The sequence below is a fragment of the Sinohyriopsis cumingii genome, chromosome 1 (genome assembly GCF_028554795.1).
Source record: "Sinohyriopsis cumingii isolate HCF-2022 chromosome 1, ASM2855479v2, whole genome shotgun sequence".
NCBI classification, from domain to species: domain Eukaryota; kingdom Metazoa; phylum Mollusca; class Bivalvia; order Unionida; family Unionidae; genus Sinohyriopsis; species Sinohyriopsis cumingii.
The window spans coordinates 119,261,268-119,270,294 of NC_142961.1; the positions used below are offsets into that span (position 1 = coordinate 119,261,268).

A 9,027-nucleotide genomic window follows, 5' to 3' on the forward strand; every position below is an offset into this window, starting at 1 on the left:
AATAACAGTGACTGGAAATAATGGGGTAGATTGGTGATAATAACAGGGACTGACAGTACAGGCGTAGATTGGTGATAATAACAGGGACTGGTAGTAAAGGGATAGATTGGTGATAATAACAGGGCCTGACAGTACAGGGGTAGATTGGTGATAATAACAGGGACTGACAGTACATAGATAAATTAGTGATAACAACAGGGCCTGACAGTACACGGGTAGATTGGTGATAATAACAGGGACTGACAGTACAGGCGTAGATTGGTGATAATAACAGGGACTGGTAGTAAAGGGATAGATTGGTGATAATAACAGGGACTGACAGTACAGGGGTAGATTGGTGATAATAACAGGGAGTGACAGTACATAGATAAATTAGTGATAACAGCAGAGCCTGACAGTACACGGGTAGATTGGTGATAATAACAGGGACTGGCAATAATGGGGTAGATTGGTGATACTAACAGGGACTGGCAATAATGGGGTAGATTGGTGATGATAACAGGGACTGACACTAATGGGGTAGATTGGGTATAATAACAGGGACTGACACTAATGGGGTAGATTGGTTATAAAAACAGGGACTGACACTAATGGGGTAGATTGGTTATAATAACAGGGACTGACACTAATGGGGTAGATTGGTTATAATAACAGGGACTGACACTAATGGGGTAGATTGGTTATAATAACAGGGACTGACACTAATGGGGTAGACTGGTTATAATAACAGGGCCTGACAGTACAGGGGTAGATTGGTGATAATAACAGGGCCTGACAGTACAGGGGTAGATTGGTGATAATAACAGGGACTGACACTAATTGGGTAGACTGGTTATAATAACAGGGACTGACAGTACAGGGGTAGATTGGTTATAATAACAGGGACTGACACTAATTGATTACGGCAAATCAAGATAAAGATTTAAGTGGATAAATTGGTGGTCATAGCTGATAAAGAAATACAGACTGACAACTGAGATATGCATTTTCTCAGACCACTAAAGAATGGTCAGGTCAAATGTCAAGACTGGCTGAGTCTCATGGTGTATTTATATGTACATAAAAGGCTATTTACCATTAATTAGCACACAAAACTACATGGTCAAACACAACACTGCTCCATATGGTTGATCCATTTGTGTTCCAGTGACATGCCTCTATACTATGGTTGACTCATTTTTGTTTCATTGACATAACTACATGTGGTTGACTCATTTGTTTTCCAGTGACATGACTCCATGTGGTTGACTCATATAACCACTCATAATTGATATGCATAAACTGTTTGCTCATGTAATAAAATTTAGCATAGATTATTATATCCCTTATTCTTTAAGTGTTTTATATAATAGTGGGAATAATAGATAAATTGACACTTCGCCAGCTATGACAATTTTACTTTTTTTATCCAGCAAAAGGTTCTAAATGTATGAAGTCATTCAGAATAAAACAGTTGTTGTTTATATGGGTATGTTTAAAACAATGCTGAATTTAGGTTAGATTGAGAAAGTTGTTTTGCACTTTTTATGCTTAAATAATTATATGATGAAATTTAATTAACACCTTACTGAGCACAATGTATTTTTACTCAGTTGACATCTGAACTTATGCCAATTGTCATTAGGAGTAGCCCCAGACCCGTTATCAGTATCACTGCTGCTATGCCCCAGCAGCGCTAAGCTGTGTCTAGCTGCGTGTGCCCCAGAGTTTTTACCCGTTTGAAAATTTTGTAAACATCGTGCACATGCATTCACTCTTACCTTAATTTCTCTGCTTATATCCAATTAAAATCCAAGAAAGTTTCACCATTTATTGCAAATGAATTTGTCTACACAGTGATGTATTTTTTTCCCTATTTGTCCAAGTCTTTCACGACTTATTTATACAGAATTTACAAAATTATGTGCAACGTTTATCCGCAAGAACTCGATCATCAGCGCTGTCAGCAGCCTCATCTTCGGACGATTCAATCTCAGAAACTTCTATGTCCGAATCGAAATCTCACAAAATATCCAACTAATGAACATATCTTTCCTCAGCTTGCTCAGTATTTTCAAGATCAAACCCGAGAAACTCCTCATTTTTGCTCTCATCAAAAATCACTCTTACGTCCGCCATCATTTACGATTTTTCATGACCAGAACACGTGTAGCTAAACCGCTTTCAAAACAGGAGCCCTTAGCTTCTGAACAATTCAAATTTCCGCAAATGAAAGTAAAATCATTTCTGATTGGTTTAATAGTTGTTAGTTCTTGGAATAAACCCATTTCTAACCAATCAGAGACGTTGAATCTAACACACATTCATCACGCTTGGAGACGGGATCGGCCATTGAATGCAGTAAAAAAATCACGACTACAGGCGGGATCGGCCATTGAATGCAGAAACCGGATCACGCCTACAGACGGGATTGGGGCTTAAAGGGTTAAGAGAATTGCTGATTTGTCTGTTGATTTTCTGTGTTTTGAGTCAAAATGAATTGTTCTTGTCAATTTATTTCCTCTCAATATATCCATAGGAACTCTGCTGTCCTTGCATCATTGAGAATCACTGGTTATTACCTAGTGAAATAAAGTCTGAGTCAGGTTTGTGATAAATTATACGTTTTTCACTTTCAGCCTTAAACCTTATCACTATTTAATTGTTCAGTAATTGAACTGTAGAAAGTTTTAGATATATAGATGGACACCTGAAGACATAAAGGCAGACATGCAGATTAAAAGTCAGAACATATTGGAGGTGGTGTTCATGTGACAGAACAGAGATGTCAGTTATAGGACAGATCAGGTAATTTAGTAAATTTGGTCAGGAGTTTTGACTTCAAAAGATGGAGGATTTTCATCAACCCAGTTTTAACCATGAACATGGACAAAACTTTCAACTATTGACCAAATTTCCAGTTTTTAACAATATTAAAATATGCACATTGTCTCATCACAAGTCCTTTCACGGGCATATATTGAAGTGGTGGTTTCATCACCCTAAAGATTAAAGAAAATCATGTTATTATAAACATAATCTTTTAAGGGAGTTTGGGAGTAAAACATCATGTTTGTAGCATGACATATAGTGTTACAGCAGGTATGACAGTAATGTTTCAGAAAACATGATTTTCAGTAATTGTAGAAACACAAAATAACGAATTGGAGACAGAGATAGAGAGAGATACATATTGTGACCACCACTATGTATATGCTTTGCATGTACCTGTAGCCTGTATAAACAGTAAACAGTTTTGCTTAGGGTCCACTATAACGACTATCCTTGGGACAGCTAATACATCATATTATCATAGAGGCTAGTAAAAGGTAAGGTGGTCAGACACAAGCATCCATCCTATTTCACAGATTACTTAATTAGAATAGCTAGTATGAAGATGTCTAACAGTTTTGAAGACTGCTATGGGAGTGGTCATTAGGCTAATTTACATAGGCAAAGTGGAAGTACCCAATTCATTTGAAGTTATAGGTAAATTGAACAGATGCATGTGGAAAAACAAATGTCATTGCACATCATGGCCTTGAATAATGATTGAACTTAAAGATTATTGGCAACTTTCTGATAATCAGCAACATTAATTTAAGATACAATTACTGGGATTTTACTTCATATATAGAATGCAAAATGTAATTATTGTGGTAGTAGTAATTTTGTACATGTGTGATTCATTTTTGAAAGTAAAATGTTGAAATGCATGTGTGATTCAATAATAGATGAGCCATCTGCAAAGCCCAACAAAACTAACTTTTTGGCACTATAATGATATCACTGATCAGTCTTTCTGGAGTGTACAATATCTTTGACAAAACAACACCACCCAGGATATTTGACACTCCATCACAGCATACAAATGTGGAAATATTGTTTTCTGTACTGAGAAAAATTCTACAAGATCTTTGAAGAAGTTTGAGAAACAGTAACACGAGTCTTCAGAGGGCAAAATTGAACACAAATGGCATTTGCATTACCTTCACCCTACCCAATGAACTGATGAGAACAGCTAAGACAGCATCCTAATAAAGAAAATATTTTACTGTCCAATGGATGTTAAAGTGAGAAGAATATTTGTAATTAATTTAATACTTATCTGGTTGTGATTATGTGAGTGTTGGCACATGCATGTGTATATAGCTGGTGATGGTTGATATTATGTGAGTGTTGGCACATGTATGTGTATATATCTGGAGATGGTTGATATTATGTGAGTGTTGGCACATGCATGTGTATATATCTGGAGATGGTTGATATTATGTGAGTGTTGGCACATGCATGTGTATGTATCTGGTGATGGTTGATATGTGAGTGTTGGCACATGCATGTGTATGTATCTGGTAATGGTTGATATTATGTGAGTGCTGGCACATGCATGTGTATGTATCTGGTGATGGTTGTTGACACTGCTAAATCTACCAATTGTTTTTTTTTTGTTTATAAGTCAATTTAATACTTGAAAGAAAACAGATGTTATTTGCCATTTTTATAAAATCAAATCTAAATTTCCAGTACTTTTCTATATTACCTTGTATGAAAGCATTGCTTTTTGGGGTCATGTGCACCCCCCTCATCGGACCTCAAAACAAACTTTCTGAGTGTTCAACCAAACCATCAGAATCTGGGAATACGGCATGTATGGTGATATTGCTTGGCATATGGATAAATCTTGATGTGTATGACAGCAATGTACTTAAAAGCTATGGGGAAGGCCATATTGTTTATACTTTTCATTATGTTACATGACAAGATGAGGAAGAACATTTTGCAATTCAGAGTATTAGTGTACTGAAATTTGTTAACATTCTTATACATATAACCAGTAAAGGAAACAATCTGTTATGGACACTAATATTTGTTCCTTTTTTTAAGGGCTTGACCAGAACAATTCTGATCATTTATGCAAGGCATTTGCAGATATAGAGGATCAGTTTAAAGAACAGAGGTAGGTCTTTGTATAGTGCATGAATATTGATAATACTTTTGGTGTGCCTGACATGGTAGGTAATGGTGGGAGTTTGAGGTGTGCATATTTACGAGTGTACCAGTTTACGATGGTAATTTATTCTGATGGTATGTACCATGGTACATTCTCATTGTGCAGGTACTTTGGTAATTTTGGTCATTACGGAATGTATTGGAATTCCCGAGTATTAACTTGTGATAAATTTAATGATATTAACAGCTTGTTTTCATTTTTCATGGCAAAATAAATAAAAACATAATTCTCTTGCAAAACAATTGTATTTGTAATACAACTGATTTTAATTATTACTAATATGATTAAATTTATGATCCTTTAGTAAAACGTTTGACAAACATGTCACACGTGGCAATGTGACAACCATAATGGATATTGTGATCTTTATAAAAAATGAATTAATTTCTTAGTTATTTACTAGCATTATATTAGTGTGTCATGCATTGCTTTGTAGGACTCATTCTTATACTGAAATTTTCAGAACAGTCAGAGGAAACTGTAATGATACCAAAACTAGGTCAAGTATTTAAATTGTCCTGCTAGAGTGACTTTTGTATTTTGTATTTTCAGTCAGTTGCTTGTGACATCCTTTTCATCTTTAAGACTATAACATCCAAATTTCGTTTTGATCCTATGCTGAAGGAACTGTAACCAATAAATTGGAATAATACAGTTTTATTCACAAGTTAGTCATTGCACATTTTGCAAATAATACCAAAGAAATTACATTACCTATAAGTTGCAGTTTCATTTTCATTTTGATAAATTACCAGAAACACAGTTTTTATGAAATCATGTTTTTTTTTCCATAAATATACAAGCACTGACTTGAGTTTCAGAAAAAGTACAGAATGGTCACTTCTGGCAGATATGCTATTCTCCTTCATGTCTTGGACAAAAATGGGTGTATTATCAGACAAATTATGTTGGCCATGACTTTGAGCTTACAGATAGGACCATCAATGTGGTACACAACACACCTTTGATGATGTGCAAGACTACTATGTTTTATCCCATATTTTCAATCAGCTTGAAATTATATAGCAGAAATGAAACTGTGATACAATATTTTAAAATGTTGAGCCATGACATTGACATTGAAGATAGGACATGATGTGGTGTGCTACACTGAATGTACCAAATCACAGGTTGAAATATTGTCTTTGTTTTGCTTATTAAATATTTCCTAAACAGACATTTCATTTTGAAAAAGATATGACTGAACCTGATTGTGTAGTGACATATTTTTGTGCTAACACAACATATTGATCTGAAGGTCATGCTAACTTTTAACCATTTTATGAAACATCATAACTTGCTTCCTCAACATAAAACACCCTTAATAGTGTGAAGTACTCAAGTTAATAACTTGTCCTTGAACGTTATTTCTCTGTCATCAGTTTTAAGGTGATGAAATAGTTATGTTTACTTTCTTTATGTAATAAAATCAGTTATAAACAGGTCCTTACATTTAAGAGTATACCTCTGCCTTATTAAGGTAATAATGCCTATTGATTTCAGAATTAAAGGTCAAGGTTACAGTGTCCTATATAAGACATGTTGCAGCATATTATTTTGTACCATTTTTAGTATTGCTGTAAATTTTGATTTTTTAATGTTTTAAAATATTATTGAGGTGTTGTAAGCTTTATGTTTTTACAAAAACAACTTTCATGCAAAAAATGATTGTCATTGTGACTTGAAAACAATATTATTAAGATAGGTGATCAGAAAAAATGAAATTTTGGTTTCCACCACCAACCTGCCAAAAATATGAAGTAATGACTGTATCGTCCGAAACTAGGTAACAGAACAGAGTGAAAACCAAAAGGCATTGCAAATTCAACAAATTATTTATTTCCTGTCAAGCTAAAGTGAAAATGTAAAAGGAACTCATAGTATTGTGAATTAATCCACAATAGTCCTAAAAGTTATATCAGAAGTTTAAAGATATATAGTTCCAAATAAATCCCAGTGTTGATCCATATGACTTCTAATTTTGAATGTGCTGATGAACAAATAGCTCAGACTGTGGAGGTTTGTTAACAGTCTTGATGTGTCACAAATATATAATTCAAAGTGCCCTTGAATGAATTCACAGTGATCCAAAAATAGTGATATAATCCAAGAAGTATTATTGTGCACTTTAAATTCCAGTGAATAATTTAAATAAGTAAATCCTCTCAAAAAATGACCATAAGACTAATGTTAAGGTTGGAATAAGTAATTCCAATAAAATCAACCTTAAGATACAATCTTAGACAAAATTCTAAAAACAGGATGAAGGTCAAAAGTTTACTTCCAGAAAATTATTAGTTATAAACATATATATTCTGCATATTAAAGACACTGAATAATGATGCACATTAAAGATAGCTGTAACTCAAGAAATATTTAATGAATTACAATATCTGGAGATAATTTATGGATGTCACGTCACTTAAATTGTCATAATATCAGATAAATTTTGATTTTGTATGAATTCCGGAAATTTTATAAAAAAGAAATCGCTTCACAGAAACAACACAAAAGGTTGGAGCATATTGGATATGTATTCTATTATATAAAGGTCAATTGTCTATAAAGGACACACACTTTTCCTTATATGTTCCTAATAGACAGGTTTTACTCTAAATTTAGAATTTCTTATCATGTTACATATATTTAATTTCATTGTGTTTGGCATTTTGGACTTTACGTTTTTCCCCAAACCTTATTAAGCTGGAAATACTCAAGGTAGACAAATGAAATTTGGTAGGCATATTGGTATGTATGTGTAGATGACCTGATTAGATTTTCAGCCATTATATTATGTAAAAATATCATCACAGAATTTTGAAACTTTCTGAACTTGAACGTTTTTAATAAAGTATGTTTTAGCATGAATATGAAAAACCAATTAAGTTAATTTGCTTATTTCTATTCATATGGAATGACCTGATTATATCTGCAGGCCATGCAGTAGATTTTAAAACATTGTAAAATTATGAATGCTTTTTGTTACTTTGTTTATTTGGCCTGCAGGGATATACATGTTTTAGAAAACGAGGTCTACTTGTGTATCATTACAGTTTGTGTCAGTTCAGTAAAAGTTATCCTCTGTGCTTTTTCTGCTCCAGATTTGAAATTGCGCTGTCTCGACTTAAAGCATGCCGGTCAGTTTTTAAATACAGTGTTCTCCACAGAGTCCAGGATATTTTCATGGAAGATAACTTCACCATCCTCAAGCTGCTCTTCTTTAAGAGTTATGTAGATTAGATGATTTGTGCAGGTATCACCTTGATAGAGTGCTTTCTATGATGATTTACAGTACTTTATGCTCTACATGTAAAGAGTTTGTTTAAAGTTGGTAGGATTATAGACAATACAAGCTGTATGCTTGGTGGAGTACCCTTTCGTCAGGTACGTTTTTCTTTATCAAGCGAGGCAACCCAAATTTAGCTAATGAACACTGCCTTATAGAAGTAATGTCCTTGGATATTGTTTTTATGACTATTACTTCAAATAACGAAACATCATTTTAAAAGGAAATCACATTAAGTCTTCTAATAATGTTTCAAATGTTAATGCAATTTATCTAGTTAGATTCAAAGAACATATTTTGAATAATATTAACATTTCTTTAGTAGTCCTATTAGAATAGTCAACATGACCATTAGTAGTGTTATCTTTTTTGTTTTCTTTTTCCATTAGCTCTTATGTGAATTCATCCATCCAAACCATCAATGTTTTCAATATGATTGATAAACACGTATAATATATGGTGTAACTTGCTTCTATACAAGATATTTAATGTTTTTTCAAATATTTATCTCTTTATTGAATTTGCATGTTTCTTGTTGGATCATAGCTTTTTCTAAACAAGTCATGTAAATGTATACATGATATGTATAATATGCTAATCTGTGATAAATGGACAGACTGAGCATGATGTTTCAATGATTCATGTTTCTTTTTTGTATTTTTATTGATGAATCTTAAGTTTATTAATTGATGGTTATGAAATGAATTTTTTTATCATGACTGCTGACAAGGGCAGACCTTGTCCTTTTCTG

The 9,027-nt window shown here is 33.5% G+C and overlaps 1 long non-coding RNA gene across 4 annotated transcripts; it reads left to right on the plus strand.

The window, feature by feature from the left end:
- Positions 1 to 2,325: 2,325 nt before the first annotated feature.
- Positions 2,326 to 8,683, plus strand: LOC149807735 (uncharacterized). Of its 4 annotated transcripts, none has more exons than XR_016416622.1 (3): positions 2,326 to 2,424; positions 4,864 to 4,936; positions 8,092 to 8,683. It is a non-coding gene; the product is annotated as an uncharacterized LOC149807735 (long non-coding RNA). The 4 variants fall into 4 exon arrangements; XR_016416627.1 differs by lacking the exon at positions 2,326 to 2,424 and adding an exon at positions 2,460 to 2,585; XR_016416643.1 differs by lacking the exons at positions 2,326 to 2,424; positions 8,092 to 8,683 and adding exons at positions 2,460 to 2,585; positions 5,543 to 5,622.
- Positions 8,684 to 9,027: the final 344 nt, after the last annotated feature.